At 40.4% G+C, this 26,308-nt stretch overlaps 2 protein-coding genes across 3 annotated transcripts in view; one reads left to right on the top strand and one right to left on the bottom strand.

Annotated features, from left to right (window-relative positions):
* Positions 1 to 26,308, bottom strand: part of Su(var)3-3 (lysine-specific histone demethylase Su(var)3-3) — a 786,450-nt gene that overhangs the window by 226,792 nt on the left and 533,350 nt on the right. The window lies entirely within an intron of this gene.
* Tollo (Toll-like receptor Tollo) overlaps positions 1 to 26,308 on the top strand; it is a 36,168-nt gene that overhangs the window by 4,906 nt on the left and 4,954 nt on the right. The gene's annotated exons all lie outside the window — the stretch shown is intronic.

The following is a 26,308-nucleotide window of genomic DNA, read 5'->3' as shown; positions in this document are numbered from 1 at the left end:
TGCCTATTTCACATGGCTCCTGTGTTCGTCCGGCTGTGGGATCTCATGGGCAGGGAGAGCACGGGTGTTGTCTTCACACGATAAACTTTACCAGAGACTTCCGGGTGAATCTTCATCGAACCACTATTTACACCGGTCGAACGGAGAGTGTTCTTTGACATATTGACGAAAGAAGGAACGCAATGGGCGAGCTCTCTACTCAACAAGACATGAGGTTGGGGGTTTTATTTCAGTTCTTTCAAGAAATGGCACAAGGGAATGACAAATTCTTCAATCCGAATGTTAGTCGTGCGGTGGAACTGTAACAGATGGAGGTGGTAACTAGACGAGACAAGAGACTCGACTCGTCTCGTTCAATTCTCGGTTTCATTTCGTTTAGACACTGTTCTCAGAATCAGCCAAAGAGACAAGATATAAGTTGTGTGATTATACATATATAGTCAAGCTAAGAAATTGGCCTTTCTCATATTAAGTTTAGTTCACATGTTAATCAGTTTAATGAAGCCATAATTTTAAGATCATCATTCCATACAATATTAATATCAGCCTGAAGAAAACTGGTAACGGTGGTGAAGCATGGATTAGTATTGCAATACCAATAACTCGGCTGATTCGTCATGTGGTCGTGTGGAAAACTACATTACACACTATAGTCCGTGAGAAGGCCCGGTGAGGGCACTAAGGTCTGCAGCAGGGAGAACAGCAGAGTAGATGGTTATCTGACGGTTTCCACCACAAAAATCAATTTGTTCGCCTAAAGACGTAGGCAATGGTATTGGGTTCACGAATTGTGCCAAATTATGCTCCACAATGAATGCTTAGAGAAACAAAAATAGTGATCCTTGAGATGCCGAATTCGCAATGACATTCACATTTGATTGATTGATTGATTTAGTTTATTTTACTTCGCGTTTTGTGCCTCTAGGCTAATTTGCGAAGATGGGGATGAGTGATGAAATTGATGAATGGACATTCACAAACAACCAAGCCCGACCGGGATTCGAACCCGGGACCCTTGCTGTCATAGCGCGCTGTGCTAACCACACCGCCAGGGAGGTCGGCTGTTTTTATGGAATGTAGCAAATTTTGTACTGTATACACTACATGGAGGGAACCTTACTTTTCACAACGACAAAAGAATGACAATTTAGTATTTTACCTGATGATTTTAGCGAATTTCAACACATTTATGTTAAAAACACTGCTTAAATCGTTAATTTTATGTTATGTGGGTGTAATGTGTGTATTGTGTGACATTCTGGCAAAAGCTGTATTTTGCGAATACAGTGGTTACAATTGATATGCATATTGATAGGAACATTACAGGCTCTTAAGACCTCCCCGATGGCGTAGTCGGCACGTCGTCGCCTTGCAATCATGAGGTTCCGGGTTGATAACCGGTGGAGGCACAAAGTGGTAGAAATTCCACTTTAAACTGTAGCCCCAGTCGCCTATCTGTGCATAAAGTGGACTTAAAAACCCAATTACAGGTTCTTATTTCAGTACAGTTTTTCTCTTAACAATTTCCCAAACATGAGTTTTTTTTCTTTTCTTAATCGGATGTTTGACCCCTCCCGAATAGAAATCCTTGGCTACGCCCCTTAACGCTATAATAGGTGAAAATAGAAGCCCGGGAACATGGATAATGTCCAATTACCATTGATTGCCAATCCATTTTTAAGTTTCTAACGGGTTGTCTCGCATAATATCAATTTCGTACTATGATGATAACTGAGAATAAATAATGATTCTAAAGTTTGTTTTAAGTCCATTTAATGCTCAGGTAGGCTAATGGGGAGACAATGACTCTACACAATACGGTGTACATCACGATACAGAAAGTTCTGTGTTCAAACACCAGACCAACCTGGTCTAAGATGTTCCTATCTGAGTATCCCCTCATCGATACAACCTCATCGTCGCTATTATCCGAAAATTGAAGAAAAGTGTGAAGTAACATAAGAAAGGTACAAATGCAGGATGAAGTATCCAGTAATTACCTTGAGGCCGCGGAAAAGAATGATGCGACTGTCCAATCGCTAGAATGAAAGATTTCCTTTTCGTGTTGTGAACGTTTTTTTATGGAGCCGAAAAGAAAGGCAAGGTTCGCCACAGTTTCATTAAGCGTGAAAAGTTGCAAGTCAGCCTCTTAATGAAAAAAAATTAAGGGACGGAAATGAAAAAAAACAAAAACTACGGAAGCAAAACAGCGTTTGCTCACGAATATGAGATAGAGAATTTATCAACTGAAAAAAAATCTAAAATAACTAACTCATCGAGTTTAATCAAGAAGAAAAAAATAGCAAATATAAATTAAAATATTACAAATCTAATAGAATTCCTCACGCTAGAAGGAAAACGACCTTCATATACATTTGCATTTAAACAACTGTTGACTGACATGAAACCTACCATGAAGTGATGTGCACAGGAAACGGTAGGTGGGGAACTAGCCCCCCTCCAAACACACCCTTTTTGACTCGCTATTTCTTAAAAAAAGAAAAAAGAAAATCAAATTTAAGAAAATAAGGTAAAATATTAGATAAACTATAAAAAAGAAGCCCCCCTTATAAATATCCTGGATTTGTCACTGTTACCTTGCTTATTCGAATACATTTGTAAGAACAAATATACCGTGCGTCCATTTCGATCTGCAGCCGAGAGATCGGGAGAAGCGTGGCGGGCGGCACTGACGGAGATGCCGACATTTGCGACCTGAAATGCCCGCTTATTTTTATGGACATATGCAGACATTTATATAAATATTGCAAAACGAGCACTAACCTGTGTTATAAGAGTATGGTTTTAATTTTAGTAGCTTAGTGACTGTATGTGCCGATGATTTTGACACGCCCACCTCTTGTGAAACACGGCGTAGAGGTTTGTTTGGAGAACGTTCTAACGCTGCACCAATATCATCGAGTTTTGCTTCGGTTAGAATCCGTCGTTTTTGCTTAGGTGTTTTAAAATTTAACGATACAGTTTCTCGTAATTTAAGGACAAGATGTCTAACCGTATCTCTGTGTGGAGTTGAAACGCATGGGAATTTCTGTACAAATTACCTACACACGTCTCGACACGAGTTTGTTTTCACGTAGGTACGTGTCATACCTAAAAAAAAATCTTTGTTCTAACGTGAATCTTGCGGCTGGCATTCCAATCGTCTCACTGACACGTCACACATACACACTACAATAACACAAAGAAGTAACAGCAAGTAACCAAGAATAACACTCTTGCGCACAGTACGAAATTAACACGCTCTTGGTTTACATTGCTCGCCACTATATTTACAACTCTGTCTTCATCTAGTCGCGAAGGAACAAAAAACTCGAGCTCGGAGATTTCGGATTGCAAGGAAGCTCACGAACACTATTGACTTTTAACGGTTTCTTCTACAGCGTAATCTTGATACAGTGTTGCACATTCAAAACCTCCAAACGATCCCCATCGGCACAAAACTCTTTCAAGGATATAAACTTAAGCAGGACGTTACTGGTCAAAACTATGATTAAAATGTTTTATTATCTGTGGCTCTTAACATCGTTTCTAAAGCGTATTTATTTGTGCATATAAGAGCAGAACTTGGATGAAATACAGAAGAACTTTTGCGTGTTATAACACAGGTTAGTGATCGTTTTGCAATATTTATATAAATGTCTGCATATGTCTATAAAAATAAGCGGGCATTACAGGCCGCAAATGTCGGCATCTCCGTCAGCGCCGCCCGCCACGCTTCTCCCGATCTCTCGGCTGCAGATCGAAATGAACGCACGGTACTTACGAGGGGGTATCCAAATGTTTTAATTATCACCATGAAATAAAAAACATACAATAGTCACTTGCAGTGGTCAAAGTTAGTTCTTCTCCACGTAGTCTCCCTGCAGAGTCACACACTTTTGCCAGCGTTTCTTCCCCTGTCTCAAGCCCTCTTTGTAGAAGTCCTCCGCTTGGCTCGAAAACCACTGTTCCCCTTCGAAAATGACATCCTCTCTGTCGTCAAATCACCGACCACGAAGTGGTTTCTTCATCTCGGGAAAGAGGAAGAAGTCGCTTGGTGCAAGATCTGGTGAATAAGGTTGATGCTGCAAAAGTTCATAGCCTAACCGGTGGGCATCGACAACGGATGCTTGGGCCGTATGGACGCGTGCATTGTCGGCTAGGAGATGGACGCCTTTGCTGATCATGCCACGACGTTTTTGTTTCAATGCATCACGTAGTTTCTCCAGAAGGTTGCAGTTGTAATCGCTGTTGAGGGTCTCACCCTTCGGAAGGTAATCTGTCAAGATTACCCCGCGGCTATCCCAAAAAACGGACAGCATCACCTTACCGGCAGATTTCTGGACCTTCGCCTTCTTGGGAGGGGGGAGGATGGACGTTTCCACTCCTTGCTCATTTCTTTGGTCTCCGTATCGTAGAGGTATACCCAGCACTCGTCGATAGTGACGAGACGAGCAAAATAATCGTTTTCATTCCAAGTCCAACAGAGTAAAATTCTGCTGGGAAAAAGTCGTGGCGAGTTTTCTTTTGAAGAGGTGTCAACAAGCGAGGTACCCAGCGTACAGACACCTTATTCATGTGCAGTTCCTCATGAATAATCCTCCACACACTTCCGTAACTTAGTCCAGTCTCCGCCATTACTCTTTCCGTGGTCGATCTTCTGTCGTCGAGGATAACGGCCTCCACTTTCTTCACCATGGCAAGATCATCCTTGATTGAGGGTCTACCCTCTCGTGGCTCGTCTGTCAGGGACATGTGACCACTTTGGAAGTTCCTCTTCCACCTCACAACCGTGCCATATGATGGGCTTTCATCCCATACACAGCTTTCTTTTCGTCGTTGATTTGTCGTGCGTTGTTGCCCTTCAAATGGAGGAACTTTATGACACTTCGGGCTTCAATTTTGTTCATCATGCAGGTTGATGTCTTCTACAGCCTTCGGAAAGAAAACTACGTTAGACGAAGATTTGATATTTGCACAAGTATGCATGGCAATGACACTGATTATGCACAAAAAGTTTCATGTAAATATCTCTAACTTCTTTATTATAATTAAAACTTTTGGATACCCCCTCGTAGCAGGGCATTAAAGTTAAGCGACTAAAATGCAAATAAAGTTTCTGAAATATCAAGAAAAGAAGGGAAAAAAATATCCGCATAGTTCAGGGAGTACTACGAGGATCAGAGGTTGCACTTCAGCGCAAGACACTCAGTCTGCCGGAGGGTCGGCCTTGCAACCGACGCCCGACTACCTCTCCCATACGAACCTGGGTGCTCAAACCTTCGCGGTTGGATTCTTTGGAATACATTCGGCTACTGCAAAGATGCAACTGGCTTTCTGCCAGCAAAGGGTACTCTCCGGTGCGAAAGTCTCCTCTTACACCCCCAGAACGAGACTGCAGATCAGATATTGAAGCGAGAACGAGAAGAATTTGCGCCTCGAGACGAGAACAAACATTTGCAAATCGATACCGAGAACGAGACATGCTTCGTCACTGAGGAAACAAGACGGTGGCATATCTGCTATTGTTCCGGTACCATCCTCGGAAAGAAACCAAATGTAAAAAAATAATACAATCAGCAAATTACTGTTACAAAATGCATCGTGTCTTCACGGCCTGTTAGCAGGCCCAGGAACCCCCAGCGGTCTTCCATGATTGGGAGCCCTGGAGGAAGGCAAGTCAATGGCCTACCTGGTCCCCATCGATAACAGCGTCTGAACGGGTTTAAGAGCAGACCATCTGAAGCTATGGTACTTGCACGCGCGGCCGCCTCTCCGAAATACAGAGTGATCGCCTTCGCCACTCGGAGCCGTCCGTGTGACGACGCGACAAAAGGCTCGGCAATTAAGCGACCGATGGGGCTATTAGATCAACCCGCCCGGAAGAGGCGGATGAAGGGCCACGCTCACCGCGGACATCATTTCGAGTGACAGGGCTCAATAAGAGAAGCCCTCACGGCATCAAGTGGGGTAGTCGACATTAGGGATAGTACCGAGACAGAACAAGAGCATCTTTTAAAAATGAATGAATGCAAGACCGAGAGTCTCGTCTGGTTTGACAGCATAGTAAAATGAATACGCAAAATTTCAACCAGGACTCGAACCCAGGTCTCTGGCATATCGCGCCATTGCTCTACCAAAAGAGCTTCGTCTGATTTTTCGCTGTCGCTGTTTTACCTGTGTGGGATTGTCTCTGTCAGTGATATAGCAACATTTTTCGCTGAAAATTCTACATAGTACAGTCAAGGACACACTTCTAGATTGTAGCGGTCCCAATTACTTTCAATGGAATCGCTACAACCCAGAAGTGTCCGTGACTGTACATCTCCTATGTGTGCCAAATCGGAAGGTAATACATAGAAATGTTTCCCCTCAGTCAAAATTGCTTTACTCTTGTTACTTATTCACGATACACCGAGAGGAGTGTATTAGCTATCTGATTACTTACAGGTAGATTTTGTTTAAAGTACAAAGATTACATTTTTTATTAATATTGAGTATTTCATACCAAAAAACAAGCTGACGGCCGAGCGAGTTAAATTGTCAACTTTCGATCACGCCACTGAAGTTCCCGGTTTCGAGTCAGTCCTGGTCCGCGCATGAGCGTTATTTGTGGGTGTCCCTTCATCAATTTCATCTAATCATTACTCACCCCATGTCGCAATTAGCCAACAGTCGCAAAGCGACGAAAAAAATAACAAAATACAAAGAAAATCAATATAGAGAAAAGATAGTGTTCTCCGATTGATTTACTTTAAAACATATGGGCACGTCTGCACACTATTTGCGCCCGTAATGTGCGGTGATCTAATAGGTAGAGCGCCTAACTGCCACGCGAGAGGTCCGGATTCGATTCCCGAGGTAGGTGATCTAAGGTCGGAATTTTTTCGGCCTTGTCCCCGCATAAAGCGTCTCCGAGGTTCACCCAAGCCTCATATCAATGGGTACCTGGGGGAAAATATTGGTGGGTAACTGCGGCCGGAGCGTGGTGCTGATCACATCCCCTCCAAAATGTCCCCGAGATCGAGAATGTTTGAGACCCTACCCCCACATCCCCTAAATATGCCTTCATGGCACGGGGAACTTTACCTTTAATGCAGGTGTAAACCCCTAAACGAAACCAAATAGTGAACCAAAAAGAATAAAATGTTACTTGAAAACTCATTCATTAAAGGTAATACAGAGATCAAATCCTCATTTCTGTACACAATACAAAATCTTCAAAGAGGATTCATTATGTTAGCTGCATGTCCAGGTGGTCAACATGGATGCCTTTTCCCAGCAGATTTACTGATAAGCACTCTAAAATCGAAAAATGTTCACCCACATTAACAAGGAACTTCGATGACTAAAAGCTTCTTTTAGCAAACCTCTGAAAACACTACAGGGAGGAGGGGAGGTAGGTTTTGTTACAATATCGGTGCAAAACAAAGGAAGAAGACAGGTGAAACGCGTACCTCTTAAATTGGTTCCACCCCCTTACATTCCACAACCTCCTTTCAAACAAGCATTGCATTTCTCGAGCCGTGGCAAAAACCAGAAATGGACATCCAAAAAACATATCAATCCGAGACAGCCTTCAAAGTGTCCGCCCCTTGCATTTCTTGGGTAAAACTTCCCTCGACTTCGAATTGCGTCCGGTAAACAAGAATTCTTCGCGCACTATCACCCCTATCACCCCCTGTCCCCATCATCTCCACCCCCCCAACGGAAAAAAAGGCCGGCTCCGAAGGTAATAAACTGCGGTCGTAGCCAGCAGTTTTATGAAAGACAGTCGACAGACAGTCGAGCAAGAATCGACCTCTTTGGGAGCCATAATTTCCCAAAAACCAACAAAGCTTTGGATACATCAAAACCTGAAGAAGAAAAAAAAAGGTAGTATTTTCAGCCGAAAATTGCAGTCGAAATTGATGTCTTAATAGCGATGTTGATCGGTATCACAAGAATCTCCTTGCCTTCTTTCTAATGGGAAAGTTTGTTATTTTCTAACGCCCTCTTTATCATATCACAGAACAAAGACGGCTGGAAGAGATACGGACAAGTTCAGGTTATAAGGACCATTTTAAGGAGAAAAAAAAACCGATATTATAAAGTGAGACAACGTATGTAATTTCACAGTCAACTCGGCTGTTAACCCTTTAATTTCCTTCAAACCAACGAATCATCAAACTAAATCCACAACAACTTAACTCTCTTGTCTGTTACTATATGCACGCACAAAAAAAGGCTAACACAGAAGCAAATGTAAAATTCAGATCGAGACTAATCAAAAGGGCCGAAAGAACAATAATTTAAAGATTTACATCACAACGGAAATTGAGACATTATCAACAGTTTGAGGCGGCCAAACTAGTCGTTCCAAGATTTGACGGCTGGCGGACGTTTATTCTGAACGAGAAATAAATTGGTCCGCTGTAAACAGAATAACAATCACACTAAATCATTATCCCTCTGTTATTAAACCAAGACGCTAATAAGACATATACAGTTTCCTGTCCAATAATTAGGTGAAGAAATCGCTGATTCTGCACTAATACGAAATCTCGGCGGTCTGGCAAACCTCAGGGTTCGGAAGCAAATTACTGCACGTTTCATTTGAAGCACATGATCACATTGAATTGTCCAACAAAAAATCTGGAGCGTACTTAATTGAGGATTGTGGAGTGGAAATATATATATAAAAAAAGAAAAAGAACTGAATTTGCAGCATTCCGGGTAACTGGTATTAAAATCACAAAGCCATGGTTTAGAGTCTCGGTGTATGTTCACTCCATGTAAACCACATGATCATAAAAAAAATGAGGGCAGAGTTCAGAATAATGATATAGAAATAGACCTATCCAGAAAAAAATCGTAAATACACCAATGGTCACGTTCCGTTTAGTGCCTTCTCGATAGAATAATGGTACGCCGTAGCCTTGCACTCAAAGGGACCCGGGTTCGACTCCCACTTTAAATTGTACGTTCACTCCAGATTAGCTTATATGTGCATAAAGTGGGCTTAAACAAACATTTAGTTCATTCCTCAGTACAATATTGTAGCGCTGGAAAGGAAATCTCTTGAATATTCCAGCTGTGCTGGAACTGTAGGTAAAACCGTGCCAAAATGTATATTTACGACGGAAGCAGCTGCTTTAGAGCAATTTGTCAGCGACCACAGAGTTTCAGATCCCTTTTCCTCCTTAAGATTTGACAAAATCTCAGGTAATTCCTTTGGAGAGGTTTGTAGATGCCCTAACTTGTAATGTTTCCATTCTGAATGACATGATGATCGATCGTCTTCTTCCACAAATTCTTGATCTTTTGACATTAAACCCAAATTTGTAGTACATCTCTAAAGGCTCAGTTACATTCATTAAATTTTTTATTCAGTTGATGACGTTAAATTATAAATACACGAAAGATCAAAGACACAGAGGTTCTACCTCATTAAGAAAATTACAAAAGCATGTAATCTTATTTAAATCTTAATCGAACTGACGGTATTAACTAAAGATCTAAGGAAATTGAGTTTATTTTACTTCGCGTTTTGTGCCTCTTGGCTAATTTGCGAAGATGGAGATGAGTGATGAAATTGATGAATGGACATTTACAAACAACCAAGCCCGAGCGGGATTCGAACCCGGGACCCTTGGTGTCGCAACGCGATGTGCTAACCACTCGGCCACAGGGTCCGGCAGATCTGAGAAAAAGCTGTTCCTATAGTTCAAGATAGAAATCTCGACAAGGTTGTGTTGGGTAAATGGCAAATACACACCAAGAGCCAACTTATCGTCTTCCTGGAGTACATAACATTTACTTACAAAAAATAATCTTGTAAAGCGTCCACACCTTTCTATCGGTAGAAAACTGAAGCTCAATTACTTACCAACTGCAGATTAACTACCACAGTCTGGAAATGGTTGTACTCACCTGAAAAGATAAAATATTACAATGTAACTTTTGTACTGAAAATGATTGTAAATATACACCGTACTAGAAAACTATCACTGAAAATTTCGGTATAATATTACAGATTCATAATGTAATGACTGTACACAGTAGAGGGTTACAACTACCACCTAAGATTGTCAGTTGAAGAAGTACACAAGACAGAAGTGTTGAGTGGAAGAAAAGGCTTTGTACGGCCTTAACTCCGCTAATTAAAACCTTAAGAAATAAATAAGTGTCTGTCCAGAGACGGTCCTAAGGAGGCAACAGGGTCCCTGATCAACGTGTAAATTAATCATCTAACATCACACTTTTTAAAAACAAAGGCTAGTACATAGATGAAGACCTAACGCAAAAAAAAAAAAAAAGAATAAAAAGTGAACGAGTTTCTTTACCAATAGGTAGAACAAAGTGTCAAAACGAAGGCTGGGGTCAGGTTCCTTATCAATACGTGGAACCAGTGCTTAAACATTGCAAGAGTCCTTTAATTGAAACACATTTGCAATCATAAATGTTATTTCTAGTTTGTATTGTGAAGGGTTATCCATAACGAACGAAGAAAAGTATCTTTTAAACACTTTAGGCTATTGCATAACAGTGGGACAGTTGAAAAGTAAGGCTATGAGCACGAGTCTTTTACCAGCAAGTGGAAGAAAGTGAAATACCAAAGGCTGGATACTAGTTGCTTAACAAGTGAATTTAAGTGCTGAAAAATAAAGCTATGCAGGTGTGTTCCTTTCCACGTTTAGAATAACAGCTGCAGGCCTCGTAGCTAGCTATTTTGGCGCCCCCTCCCCCCCCGTACTACCAAGCACCGAGAGTCGACAGTTTATGTGGGTCCTTCCATATTTTCTTTTTATGCTACGGTGTGTGATGTACATATCCTACAAATTTTGAAATAAGGAATCAAAGAAATAACCCGTTAAAAAAAATATAGGCCATATTTAAAGGTTCGTAGTTTGAATTTCTGATATAAAGAAAAACTTAGCATATTTATTTGTCACATATCTTTATAATATTTCAGTTATGTCTTAGTGTCTGAACAACATCTTTAAATGGGAAACAGAAAATTCCGGCAGTGTGTTACCAAAATCCAAGACCACAAGTAAGAGAAGATAAAAAGGCTAAAAATAATATTTAAAATAATTAATAACACAGTTTGCAGTATCTTCTCATTAGAAAAAATGTAATTTAAAATTATTAAACTCTGTTTGAAAAAAAAAATTAACATGGTTATACAGTATGAATTGCACATTATTCAAGCAAAATTTACAAAATAATAAAACCCGACAAATATCTCAGAAAAGGAAAAAACAAGAATTTAAGTCTTATTGCTAAGAAACAAACATCGAGTCATAACTTCTATGTGTTTCTTCTTGCCTTTCCTTTGCCAAGTGTAAATTTCTCCGTCACATATTCTGAATATGTTCTCTCAAAAAAAACTTTGAAAGGCGCCCTACGCTTCAGCCCCCTAACCTACCCTCGCTACGACCCTGAGTACCCGAGGACCGAGTACTTCACAGAAAAAAGGAAAAGAAGTAAATAGTCTCAGTTGTGGAAGACAAAGAATAAACCACCTTAGAGAAATACTTTTGGTTGTCGTTTCTCTCGCCAGAGCTTCCTTACCCCCGGGACGACTCAGTTTCCAGCGAGTTCTGAGGAGGAACAGAGGTAGACAAAACGCTAACACCCCAGATCTCGTGATTTAAGAAGATAACAATACGACAACGCAACCTAACAATACGACAGAAAATTTGCTATTGTTAGAGGTGAAGTTTGACAATGCCACGGTGAAGAACAAGGAAAGAGAACAGCTGGAGTCAATACTTTGAAGGAAGGAAAAAAACGTGGAGTGGGTGGGGCAGCCACTGTTCCAGCAGTCTGCTCCATTGTAGATTGTGGTCGCGCCTGAGTGACAGAAAGTCTTCTATCTCATTAGCTGGACTGTCCCATTCCATTTAGCTCAGGCGGAGTTCCAAATAAGAGTTGACTGTCCCTCAGTCGTAGAAACTCATTAAACCCGGCGGATGAATTCCGTAGGAGGAGACACGCGACTAAATTAAATACGGCGACGCGCAAGGAAAAAGGGGGGTAGAAGGGGGGCACTCCGTTGAAAACAACCCAAGTGCAGAAACGTGGCCCACATTGTAAATGTCGCCTCGACTCAAATTCCTTTGAAGGGATCCTCCGTCCACAAGAATTTATCATAACGAAGAAGCTGTCACGGCTGATGGCAGTAATTCGCCCGGAACTTTTTTTTTTAGAACGATGGTAATGAACCACGTGACGTCTCGCCGAAAACCTTCATTCTGAATAAAGTATGAATTGAATAACCTTTTTTTTTAAAAAAAAAAAAAGTGTGGAAAAGGTCGTGTCAGTACTTGTAGATAGCCCACCCACACTGTTAGAAGTTAGAAGCAAAAATGTATAATATTCTAGCGTTAAAATTTAACAATCTGTCTGGGAACCTATTACACAAATCACTTCCTGAGCTGTAAGTTCTGTTCACTCTGCACGGGCTCTTCTGTGTGCAAGCTGACCTTCTTGACGGAGTGTTTACTAAAATAACCCAAATCAATCAATTCTGGGCGCAAGACAACAATATAGTGGAACAAACTGAACACTCTATTAAAGTATCGCCTTCTAGCGCAGTAAGCCTTCAAAAAACATCGATCAAGTCTGACAACTATTACAGAATCATCTTGCCTCGCGACAATCTGATATTGGGTTTCAGCGCTACAAGCCGTTACTCTTGGATTGATTTGGGTTATTTGGGGTGGTGGAATAACCGCGATTAAACGCGAAAGAGCACAACCGCGAAACGTAATAAGCCCGGAAATTTTAATTTCGCGCTTATTCTGGCGACCCGTTTATTTTACTTCGTTTTTCTGCCACTTTTGGCTGAACACGAAGATGAGAATGAGAAATAATATGATGAAATTAGCGAAGGGGCACTCACAAGCAACAGTCATGTCCAGGCCGGGTTTGAACCCGAGACCCCTAGCGTCGTAGTACGCTGTGCTAACCACTCCTACACAGAGGTTGGCTGTACCTCAATACAATCACCTTGTGCTGACCACGCAGCCCCCGACGAAAAGGAGCTTCGCACGTCTTGATCGACTGAAATACAATTTTTGGATGTGCATTAAGACAATTTGACCCCTTAACATTTTACCATAACTAAACTTAATATGTGTCTCCAAGGATTAAAATCTCCTTACTTAGGTTAAAAGTTGAGGCTGGAAAGAGGCACTCAGCACATAATAGGAAAAAACACTCGACAAAGGATTATACCGGCTGTAGATCCAGACGCCAGACCCTCGTTGGCCTGCAACATTGCAGTTACCAGGATATACTACGCGAGGTTGACTTTTGGGAGCCTTTTCAAAAGGTCACCTTTTATAGGTCTTAACCCGCTACAAGTTTTAGGTACTGAAATCAACTCTCACACGTAAAGACATGGCAACAAACGACGAACCATCGCTGCTTAGCCACCAACACACTTTCATCAGCACCAAGGGCGAACAACGAACATTACGGCGGCAATCAGACAGGAGTACCCAAATGGGGAAAAATCACATGCAAGCTAACACTCCACTTATTGTACGACATTGAGCCCTTAATTGGTATTGGATGCAAATATTGACATTGGCTGAGCGGAACCCAGAGCAGCTTCATCCGCTCCACTGCAAACAGACAACGAGAAGCGCTTTGCTGTTTATCAAGCGACAGGAACCGCTGCGAAACATTCCATCAACCAGTGTAGGCCGAGTTGCTCGACAAGATAACAGGGTGCAAATAGAGTAGGTAACTCGTTACTTTCAACGATAAAGTGAAGCATTCCTCTACTTTTACGTTACACTCTGCTTGTTACCATTCGCTATAAATGGGTTGTTACGTTATTGAAGTGTAAAAAATGAAAGAACAAAGCCCAAGAAAAGGACAGTGAAAAATTGTAGATGAACAAGGTGTCACAAAAACTGCGAACAGCCACTTTACGAAACCACCAGAATAAGTCAGAAAGGCAAATACGAGAAAATACATGCAACATATAAAGAAAAGACTACAACGAAAATGATATGCACAAAATGAACTTAGAAACCGACGCCAAAACATCTACGAACAGATGTAATCGTGAAAGGCTCATGTATGATAGCAACATACAAAAAATAAAAATAGCAAATATACGTACGGAGAAAGAAATTAGAGAAAGCAAAGTACACGTGATGTAAAAAAAAAAATAATAATAATAACAATAATTTAAAAGGTAGAAAATACATAGGAGCAAAAATAATATCAGATCGACTTACAAGATCAAAAGTAATAGCAACAAAAATTATTTTGTTTTTGTTATGTAGCGTCGCTTTTCTGCCACTTTTGTCTAATCGCAGCGATGAATAATGATTTGAAATTGATGAAGGAATACTCACAGAGAAATAAAATGTGTCAAACATTTATAAACTTACTTCCAAAGCCAAATCATTTTGTCTCTCCTCATGTTTATATTTTCGAGAACGTTTTCCCGATCTTTAGCAACAAATTAACAAGAATAATATTAATAAGTAATAGAAAAATATATGAAAGTAAACCAGCCCAATGAACTAGTGATGAAATGAAGTGCATTAAATATTGATTTCAAATGTGTGTGTGTGTCAGGATTCATCATGACTAAACATCGGATTTTTAGGTTCTAAAAAGTGTGCTTCTATGTTCCTAAAATAGGCTCTAAAATACTAAAATAGGTTCTAAAAATCCTTAAATAGGTCCTAAAAATCTTGTTAGGCTCGAAAAATCCTGAAGTAAAAAAAAATTAAAATAGTTTAAAATTCCTGAAAAATGCTGATTAGGTATAGTCACCGCCAATGAAAATGGGACACCTATATCCTGAAATATTCACAACCTTGCATAACGTTATGTGCGTTACCTAACCCTACGGCGATGGCAGAACTTACCATTGGAAATTTGCTAATAAAATCCACGCTTCGCCGTATAGTTAGGCAAAAATGTTTTTTCGTGTTATCCACAGTCAAACTCCGTAATTTTGTCTGTGAGGATCATCTTATATGGTGAGAATAATCTTTCAACAAAAATATAGTCAGTGGTGCAAACTTCAAAGCTGAAATGTTAGTTTGCAAAGCGTGAATGCCACAAAGCACCAAAGTGACGCGAAAGTGAGCAAGACCACACAGATCAGACCACTTTGGATCGTACAGGTAACAGTGGCACCAGACATTTCGCTTTTTCGCTTTGAAAAATCACCATGGATCTGGAGGAAGGGAAATCGACAGAGAGTACGTTTCAAACACGTTCGTCATTGAATTTTTCGTGCCCAAACAAAGCAAATGCCTCTGTGTGAAATAAAAATCCTGTAAAACCTTTAAAAACCTAAAATAGGTTCTAACAAGCAAAATATATATATTTTTAGGGACTATAAAACATCACCAGTTGTTGCGTTTCGAGAAACGCTGACGTAACTTATTATTTCTTACATACCTGTAAAGGAAAAAAAAGAGGTTAAACGCCTAAAATCCGAGGTCTAATCATAACACTTCATTGTCTCTTGATGCATTTAAATCCATCGGATCAGAAGATTCGGTCAGCGATGAACCAAGAAAACAAAACACGGCGTTTGTCAATTGGTGCATTTGAAGTGCATACAATAAAATTAATGCACATTCGTACTCTTTTCTGTATGGAGGAGTCCCAATTAATTTTTCGATGTCCATTGTCGTGATAAAAGCTGGAAGCGCCATACCTTGAGTATGCATGGTCATCGTATTTTCCCTCGAAAGTGGCTGATTGGCGTTCCAGTTTCCCTGAACGATGGGAGTACTCGTTTTACATGCACGTCGAGTCTGAATTGACCCTTCCAATTCTCTCGTCCCCAACCCTCTGGCGAATCCTAAGTGGGAGGAGAGGGGACACTTTTGACGTTCCATATGGATCGGAGTGCGAACGAGATGTGCCCACCTTTTGTGGCCATCTTTGTTGGTTGAGTGGTGCTTTGTTTGGGGAGCGCTGCCTAGTCCATTGTTCGTCAAAAGCGAACGGCCAGGCGAGATGACAAGAGTAAGAGCCCGCATATTGGTGTGGGTGGAGGACGGACGGAGTGCGAGCGACCACACCTGACAAAATACAATCTCCCGGCGTTCGTTCTCCACCGTACGTATCGTACAATGGAGTCTCAGTATTGTGGGTCTTCGAGCACACGGTAATGCGCGGCAGTACATTCATTGCCAGATTTAGGCTTAGGTTAAGTAGGGTAAGGCCTTGGGGTGGTAAAATTGCCCAACTGTAATATACGACCCAGGGTTCTGTTTCGTGATTTTTTTTTTTTTTTTTCTTTTCAATATATTTCTTTTCGTCAATTGTTTTAAATTCTTTCAGGAAAGCGTTCCATATTTCGACGCTTCAATTTCGTAGAAAATATGTCTGAGCTTTCTTGGGTGTGCACATGCGCTGAATGTGTTAACAAAACCCCAATTAGTGAAAACAGCCGGAGTATGGTGCTTATCACAATAACCTACACTATGGCGGAGATCGAGAATGTGTGGAACCCTAGCACTCTCCCCAGTGAAACATTTGATTTTTTTTTTGTTATTTAGCGTCGCTCTTCTTCCACTTTTGTCTAATCGCGACGACGATGATATCATGAAGGAACACTCAAAGAATACCCATGCTAAGGCTGGAATTCGAATCCGGTAACCTTGGCCTCGTAGCGCACCACGCTACCAGCTCCGACGTTGAGACACTGTACAGGAAATAGCTTTATGTTTTTCTCCTACTTTACTTCAATAGTATAATTATACTCTCATTATCTGTTACTTCTTGTCCATTTTCTACATTAATCGCGACGACATCTGAGGATGATTTGATCAAACAGATAAAGTAACGTCTCAGATTCGAACCTGAGGGCTCTTGACTTTGAAGGCCAATGCGCCAATCACTCTGCAACAAAGGTTATACTCTATCCCTGGAATCTCTGGAGCAGGACCACGCATAACGGCAGAGAAGGGGAGGAAGCGAGTGGGCAGAGCGAAGCAGACTCGCTCTTCCACCTTCAATTCCGTTCCCTCGCACGTGTTCATTGGTCGAGCCCTCTCGAGTCACTACTTGCGAAGACTTGCTTTCGTTCGCTCTCCAGAGATTCCCGGGACAGTGTATAACAATGCTAAGATGCGAACAAAGCCGATCATCAGGTACCGAGGAGGGGACGAGAGACCCGCGTCGTCTAGTCGGAAGTGACAACGCGAGACCCGCAAACCTAACCACGGGGACAGATACCCTCAATCAACGGCAGCTTCACATAATTGACCTTTCGGGTAACCGTCCGATGCACTATCCTGCATACATTATTTATCACCTTGAAACATTTCCTTTGTTACCTGCTCACTTCAAGAGCTCTCTCTCTTCGCAGAGTTCCCGGCAGCGACCAGGTCTTCGGAAAGATTGTGGGACGAATGACAGTTACCCCTTGCGTTCTTCCTATGTTATCTCCCGAGTTGATTGATCTTCGTGAGTAAATTAAAAAGGTGGGCCTTCGTAAGTAACAGTATGGTTCTACCGTGGCCGCTGCCGTTCCGTTCCTCTCCGGGGGCCTTTTGTGTACTTTATGGGAGAGGCTGCAAGATGACGTGGAATTCGTTGTTGACATTAAGTCCACTTAACATGTAAGTATCAAAAGGACTTGGCGGGGACAGGCCGGTGCAGCCAGCCCACTTCAAATATACTTCACACACACAAAAACACGCATCCAGACGGAGAAAAAGCGAGAGACAGAGAGAGGGTGCGCAGTTGGGCTCGAAGGTGAAAAGACTTCCAAACAAGAAACCTTAGTTCCACGTCACAAACGGCACTGTCCAAATACCTCCCAAGGCAATGTCCAACTCTATACCGTAACATTGTGCCTACCGCGCAGATATATAAATCAGGTGTTAATTTTTATTTTAAACGGTAGAGAATGGCGTTCTTGATCACTCTAACTTCCCACAGTCGACGTCATTGTTTCACCTGGATTCCTCCACGATTATCCCACGTGGCGATCGATATGTTAAGAATGGATCCTTCTACATACAGTTCCTGCACGTCAAGGATGCAGGAACTCCTATGTAGATGAGCATATGATTCATTCGTACCACGCTACGTGAAGGTGCTAATGAATGATGTGGAGGAAGGGTGCCCGCAGGATTTTTTTCTCCGGGGGGGGGGGGGGTAAGTGATAGAAACGTTTATTATTATTATTAGTTACTACTCCTACTACTTCTTTACAAATCATAACGTTCAAATCGAATAGAAAATAGTTTGGCGTTTTATACAAGTTCAGACTCGACTCTTACTATTTAGAAAGAAACAGGATTCGCCTTTCTTCCTTTTAATAAGCATCTAGCCTATCGCTTTGTTGATGAACAGTTCTTTGTCTCTTTGTACCTTTTCAAAATGCACAAATATCGATCAGAGTCAGAGACCACTTAATATACTGTCCTTCATGGTACCTCTAATCCATGTTTTTACACGCCGAAGGGTACTGACAAATAATAATAACGATCATAATAATGATGATGATAATAATAATATTTGCTGTAACGTACGGCCTGTAAGTCACAGAAAACATTATTTTTTGTTGTAAATTATCGCTACAATTTCAAAATTCGAATTACATGTACTTTCCAGAAATCTCAGGGGGGCAAGTGCCCCTTTCCCCCCGCGTTCGCCTTGATGAGGAAATACAAGTGAAACAGTGCAACAAAAATGAATTGGGGAAGTATTTGTGGGAAGTGAGAAATCGTTCAAGAAGCTAGAAGCACAATGACATACAGAGGACATTGCGCAAGCCGGGGTTTGATGCTTTTGTCCTCCTCCATCATCACTGAAAGTCTGTTACATGGTCATGGAACACCCTGTGTATATATTTTTTACTCAATTTTTCTGTCGTTTTTGTGTATGACCGATGTCATTTACCATCTTTGTCTCGGAGACAGTAGTACAAAGGAAAATTTTAGCGAGTAAGGGCGAGATAGTTCACCGAATGTAACGCTCAGCCATCGTAATTGACAAATATCATATAAGGTAAAGCTACCCACTGCACATGTGAACGGTATATGGCGGTGATGTAATCAGCACCATGGTTTGGATGCCTTTACCTACCTGCAAAGTGCCCATTTTTATTACTGGGTAGGTAAACCTCAAAGCCGCTCCATGGTTTCGAGAAAATGGGCAAAATAAGTGTCGCCTTTCGCAGCATCTTCAAATTAAATTTAGTAGCACGTTACCTACCATATTGATGGAAGGATTCCCATCTGAAATCACCCATGGCTGTCAAATACGATAGTGACTAGATCACCTTGGCTTTTTATATCGAAGACAGCTTTGCGATTTAAATTGTTAAATTTTCATGCTTAATCGTGCTTCTTAAAATTAGTATTTTATGGGTATTTCTGGATTAGGTTGAATCCCAAAACCCCCTTCGGCACCCTCTAGCTCACAACCGTGGGAAAACAAGACCAGCAAGGAAACCTTCGAGCAAAAAACACACATGAAGAAGTAGGCGCACCCTATTGTACGTTTAATTTCGCTTTGCTACATTTCAGAAAAGAAGAAGAAAAAAACCTTCAACAATTTCATGGGACTATCACGATGACATTCTTGATAGTGGTAGAAAAACAGAATCAAGCATCGTTCGCTATTGCGCGGTTGCTTGTAGCGATATATATGGAGGGACCAGATATTTTCCAGCTGCTTCCCCAGTTAACCGTTAAGGCAGAAGAATAATCAGGAACTGAATGCCTTGTCTTACACACTCAATTACCCGCTCTGCCTTCGAACATTAACCAATTATCGTGTAAACAGAAGGTCATAAAAATAATTCATCAATTAGGATGTAGCAAGAAAAAGAGTTTCGTGTTGGCGCAATGAAGAGAGCATTCCGACATGTTCGACTCATGAAGTTAATGATTATATTAGTTCCAAATATGACTCGTTATAGTTTTATTCTCCTTCCTAGTTTCACGGATAAAAACTCCCATTAGGGACAAAATTCTAAACTTGGAAATGGACATATCGTTGCCCTTCCGCCGGAAATACACTATAATTTTGTTTTGTGATCAGGTAAAACGATGGGGATGGTTACATCACTAAATTCACTATGTGACTTCTTCAGACTATTTTTTTTATACAAGCAAGTGAAATGAGCAATTCCAGAAAATTGTCAACCTTGATGGTCATGTAGAGCAATGTACTGTACATTGTTTAAAAGGAGAACATCTTTAGATTGCGAATATACCATAATGTGTTTCTAAACTCTAAAATTTGAATGTAAAAATATTACTTTATCAATTACTATTCCATTAAATTTGATTCAGAAAATAAAAATTCATAGGTTGCCAATTGTGTCAGTTTGTTTACCTTCAAATTTATTTTTATTAGAGTGCTATGGAAGAAGAAGGACTACAACTTTTAAATTTCTGGTGTTATATTTTCTGATTCTATGTTTCATGTACAAAGCATATAATTATAACTGCTTCTATAAAGTGTCAGTCTGCTCTGGAATTGCTCATATACTGTGTTCCAGTAAGTACAAAGTCAATCAATTAGCGTCAGTTGTTAGCCTGTGCTGCTTGGCTGCACATATTTGCAAGATGATATTTTTCCGGGTTCACAGAGTAGACTAAATGAATCAAATGGAAATCTTGGGTTCCACACCATTTTGGGTTGTTGCACTCTTCATATTGTTCAGGGTCAAGCCCCTTACCATAACTAAAATCAAAACAGTATATATTATCTGGTGACTATATAAGGTAAGGGTTTTAGATAAGAGGATTTTCCTCGTATATGAAGGGTGCAAAATAGCTACACGCACCCAAACATTTTAAACCGATCTGGTGACTAAAATCTCCATAGGTTAAACGCTGGGGTGGCAAGTGGAGCTCAGCACATACAAGGGCAAAACACAGCCCTACAGAGAATTATACTGACTGTTCAAGTCCAGACGCCAGTGTCTCGTTGACTTGCACAAATACAGTTCACCGTGGTGTACTACGTGGAAGAGAGGTTGATATTTAGGTGCCTTCTCGGGTCACACCTTGCACGCCCTCGTACCGTCGAAACGAGGCTGACACAGAGAAATACTACGAAATGTTAACCTAGTGGTCCTTCTTACATGCTTTGAAATTAATACCGTGACACGGTGTGTATGATGTTTATTCTGCAGATTTCGACACTCGAGACGAGATCTGGAGGCACATAGTGGTTCTAGTCCCGATTAGCATATATGTGCATAAAGTGGAACAAACAAACAAACTCACAACTCAAACAAACACAATTGAGACGAGACGTTGACACTGTCAAGTCTAGTCTCGATACCATCCTTAAAAAGGGGGGGGGGGGCATTTGTTCGTATATACGCGTAATTAAGAAATTCCATGACCAGCAAAGGATCATTCAGTCGTAGATGAGGATTTTGAGGTGGGAGGTGGTCGCAAAACATTTTCTCACTCCTAATTCCTTAAGGAGGGCAGTATGTGTGTGTGTGTGTGTGTGTGTGTGAGTGTGTGTGTACATATAAAATGTTGTTTATGTCAATTCTGTACCCTCCAAAATTTGTATGATGTTGTCGCAACTACTTAAGTTATTAAAAAATACGATTTGAACTGATAACAACTTCTCTTTCTTGAACCTGTTACGTCACGAACTTTATTTCTTGACTTTGTCTTTAAGTCCACTTTATGCTCAGTAAAGCTAAATCGAGACTGGACCTACAGTTTTAAGTGGGATCCGAATAACTATGTGCCTCCACAGGGTATCGAACCAGGGACGCAACCACTGCCGGGAGACCTAACTTTACATCTTAAAAACTGGAGTTCGAATCTTAATGCGAACTCCTCAAACGCACAGCACTCACAATATACAATATACCTAGGTAGATAACGTGGACTTCACGAGGAGACATCGAGAGGGAAAAAAAATAATCTCGCATCTCAGATGACGATAAGAACTTTATTTAAAAAAAGCAATCTACATTTTAATGGGTAGATATAATTTATACGAACGTCCAGGTAAGACAAATGATGGCTTTATTACCTCACAGATACGAGCTTGGGTTGTTAAACTTCAAAGTTTATTTTGAAACTTCCGGTGAAAACCGAAAGCAATAAAGAGGAAAAGTCAATATATGTAAGATTACTAAAATTACAAGAAAAGGAACTATATAAAAAAGCAAGTGTTGACAAAAATTACATGTGTAATGTATGCAGTATGTTAAGATTCGGCTTATAGTAATAGTTAATTAGCAAACGGAACTGAACCGTGTGAAGCGAGGGATCATGAATATGCATCAAAGCGCCATAACTCATGACGTCGGTTCCTCTAATAAAGTTATGACAACTATCGTAAACGAGTTCTAATGTTCGGGAAAATACCGACAATGAGTTTTACATACTGAACACAGTCACGAAGGACTCGGGCAATGCACAGTTTATCTTTCGCACCTATCGTTACAAGGAATTGTTTATAAGTGAGAAACATGGGAGGTAGTGGCAAGAACATTTCGGGAGGGAATTATTTAAAACTAATGGGACTTTATTTCCGAAAAGAATGTAAGGTAGTAGATGAAAATTTCACCTAAACATGGTGTCTACCATAGCAACAAATCCAAAACTCTTGACATTTTCTTGATCTTTCTGTGCGTTTCTTAACCTTTATTTAATCGACCCCCTAGTTAGATAAAGTTGGAAATTCGCAACTAAGAAAATATTTTTATTTACTGAAGAACCTCTACAAAAAGGGCGGTTAAAATGAAATCTGAGGGCCTCCCCCATGGCGCAGTGGTAGCGTCGTTGCCTTGTAATCAAGGGGTCCCGGGTTCGATACCCGGTGGAGGCACAAGTGGTTCGGATCCCACTTTAAACTGTAGGTCCAGTTCCGATTAGCCATACTGTGCATAAAGTGGACTTAAAACACCAACTCAAAATGAAATCTGAAGCTGTACTTTATTAAGAGAAATAAACTTTCTTGATCTATTAATGCATGTAAAAATAAAATGCTTCAGACTTCATCCTGGATGGGGAATGGCCATATTCTTTAATTAATATTTTTACAAAACATCACACATACACGAATGTAATTCTTAAGAAACAAAGCTGAGCAAATCTTAACCACAACTCAATACAATTTTAGATTTCCAAATACAGTATTCGTAAATAATTGCCAGGGAAAGCTTGCATATGATAGGATAGGTGTAGATCTGAAAGATAATACAGCCAAACAGCTATCACTCAGTCCACTGATCAAATAATCATCATCAATTAAGAATAAGAGCAATGGTCAATATTGTGATAGCGAGATTTGAGGGGTGACCCCTTCCGAAGACACCAACATTTGGACTAATAGCAAGTATACTCCTATGTAGGGATATGATGATGATGAAATTGATGAAGGGACACTCACAAAGAACACCCATGTCCAGACCGGGATTCGAACCCGGGACCCCTGACGTACAATGACAATATTGCCAATGTGAAACACGTGTAAAATCTTTAACGACATCGCAAAAGAATGAATACAGTATGGACGTATTTTCTTCAAACTTCACCATTGAAAAGAACAATTCTGCAATATTTAGAACAAGCTTAGCGAGTGTCATATTATTAGCAACGCTTGAAGTGAAAAACATTAGCTTGGGATTAGGTGGGGGATGCGCTTATGATTAAACTTGGTGGCAATGACAGCTGAGGTGGAATCTTTGCGGAAACGTTGCTAGCTGGGTGGTTACCATGCCCCTCATTTCGAGCACTGCATATTAGTTAAAATAAGTTGTGTTATTCTGGTATTAATCACAATATATAACTTATTGTACGATGACCGCGTTCCCTGATGCGATCAATCACTTAAATAAATAGGCTCAGAATTACAAAATTATATATACTGTACATTGCATTGCCTCCATTTTCGTGTTGTGTATTGTTGTAGCTTCTAGTGTAGCTGCATATAGACAACATAACTCTTATACCGTCATAATGTCAGGTAACTAAAATAAGAATTACGTTGGGAAACGTTATTCACATGACTCAACTTACTATTTTGCACGGTACGACGCCAATCAAAAAGAAATCAGGCATTTTTTGTTTTGAAACTTAAATTTAGAATTAACAAGGGATAGCCTCCAGTAGTGTTGTCCACGGGACGAGACGGGACAGGCTTTTAAAAATTCGAGACGAGACGAGATTGACCATGTGTCATAAGACAAACGAATATTTTCGAGACGAGACAGCATTTCCACGAGACGAGACAGGCCAAAGTCTCGTCTCGTGGGCAACACTACTCCAGATACTTGAAGCGTCTTCTTAGAAACTGAGGGCCACTTTCACTAAAGGAATCAGTAGGAAAAATCTTAACTGAAACAAAAGATCAGAATACGCTAAAATTAGAACTGCGAATCAAATCTCTGAAGATGAAGAAGAAAGCTAGTGTTAAAACAAGAATGCATTTTGTTAACTATACATGTAAAAAAAACATATACGATTAGTGTTTTTCTATAAACATTCCTTTAACGTCCCACGACAATGTATAACGCACAGTACGAAGCATAAAAATTACCAGTCAAATTGTCCATGGCTATTTTCTATTATTCATCACTTTTGAATCCCTGACATGAACTTGTATTCCGTCATAATGAGTGACTGGAAGTTTATAAAGAACGTAGTGTAATTAAAACACCAATCTTTAGGTGTATATTTCAAATACATATGAGTCCCTTGGGGTCGGGGGTACGAGTGTGGTGAGTTTTGGACTCTAAATGTCGTTGGCCTCGTCATTCTTTGAAAGTATCCCTTCATCAATTTATTTTATCCAATCACCACCCCCAACCCCATCGTCGCGATTGGCCCAAAAGGAGAAAGGTGACGTACAATAAAAAAAAACACAAAACAAATCAAATGGGCATGAACCTGAAAAATTACGAAAAAAGTATCCACAGAATGGACGAGATATATCCCGGTAACCAAACAATTGTTCGAATACGTGATAAAAAATCATTGTTCAACAGAACCAAATTCTTTTAATGAAAGTCAACATTTGTTTGGAGCTATCGAATAATTTGGTCAAAACTATGAACTTTAGCAAAGGTTCCCGATTTTTTTAAATCGTTACCAAAAATGTGTTTTGTTTAATAATTCAAACAAATCTGTTTGTTCTACGTGTCCCTCCTCTTCCCCTAAAAACATCTTCCTCCTCGGGTATACAAATTCGAAACAAGAAAACGGGATACAAATAAACAGAAATGGGGTGGAGATAAATTGTAATGAAAGTATTAAGCCCTATCAAATTCCACCGCGCCTTAAAAAAAAAAAAAAAAAAAAACTTGGCAAACTTTCCCGCTGTAGATATTAGGCACGAAGTTGAGCCCATAACAAAGTCATGCGTACGCCTCTGGTTGAATTCTCTCTCTCTATCACACACACACACACAAAAGCCCAACAAGTAATTTCTATACGATTAGGGATATCAAAATTAGGGTCCACAGCATAACCCAATGGTTAGCATTCCAGTCTTTGCTAAGGGATGCTCCGAGCAAGATTTTTTGAGAAAATTCTAATTAACAATCGGACTGTCTTACCCAGGATTCGAGCCAAGAACCCCTTCTTTACGCCTGCAAACTCGGCGGAGTGGTCAATCAGAGGTGCATGGTTCGAAGCCTGTACATTTCCATCATCGCCCTGGCTCAGTGACGGCGCTAGAGGGAATAATCACAGTTTCTTTTTTCTGATATTAGTTTATACATCTTTCATAGATAACGCCAAACTATTCTTGCTTCTGCAATATCTTGAGAATAATAAGAAATCGAAGAAATTCTTTCCATAAGCTGGGTTTTGAACCCAGTCCTTCTCGTACGAGCAAAGGAAAGGGAAAGACAAAACGAGGTAATTCATTTAGCAACATATATCCTTTGTAGACTATCAAGTTTCATGTTTCTAGTTCTTGAAGTTTCTGAAATATCGACAGTGAAGGACGAATGGACACAACAAACACGTGTGGTGACAGTTTTATAGCCTTGCTGATAAAAACAATTACATGTAGATGGCAATAAATTATTTTGAAATAAACAAGGGTATTTTTTTTTTTTATGGTCGCCTTAAAGATAGAGGAATCAATTTAATTTCATGCTTTGTGGACGACGCGCATTTTCTTCTCTGTCTTTTTTCTTCCCACAAGGAGGATAACATTTAGGGAACGATGCTCGCCATGCAAAACAAGCTTGATCATTTAATCCTGCTACAGTTTGTTTCAGGGTAGAGAAAGATTCCAGCGCCTGCCATTAGCTTTTCTCATTGTCTACTTGACTGCTGGTTTCTTTCACAGGTCATTTGAGCATAAGATAAGTGGCGAA

This window comes from Lepisma saccharinum, chromosome 6 (assembly GCF_977018435.1).
Source record: "Lepisma saccharinum chromosome 6, izLepSacc3.1, whole genome shotgun sequence".
NCBI lineage: Eukaryota > Metazoa > Arthropoda > Insecta > Zygentoma > Lepismatidae > Lepisma > Lepisma saccharinum.
This window is presented reverse-complemented; position numbering and strand designations above follow the sequence as displayed.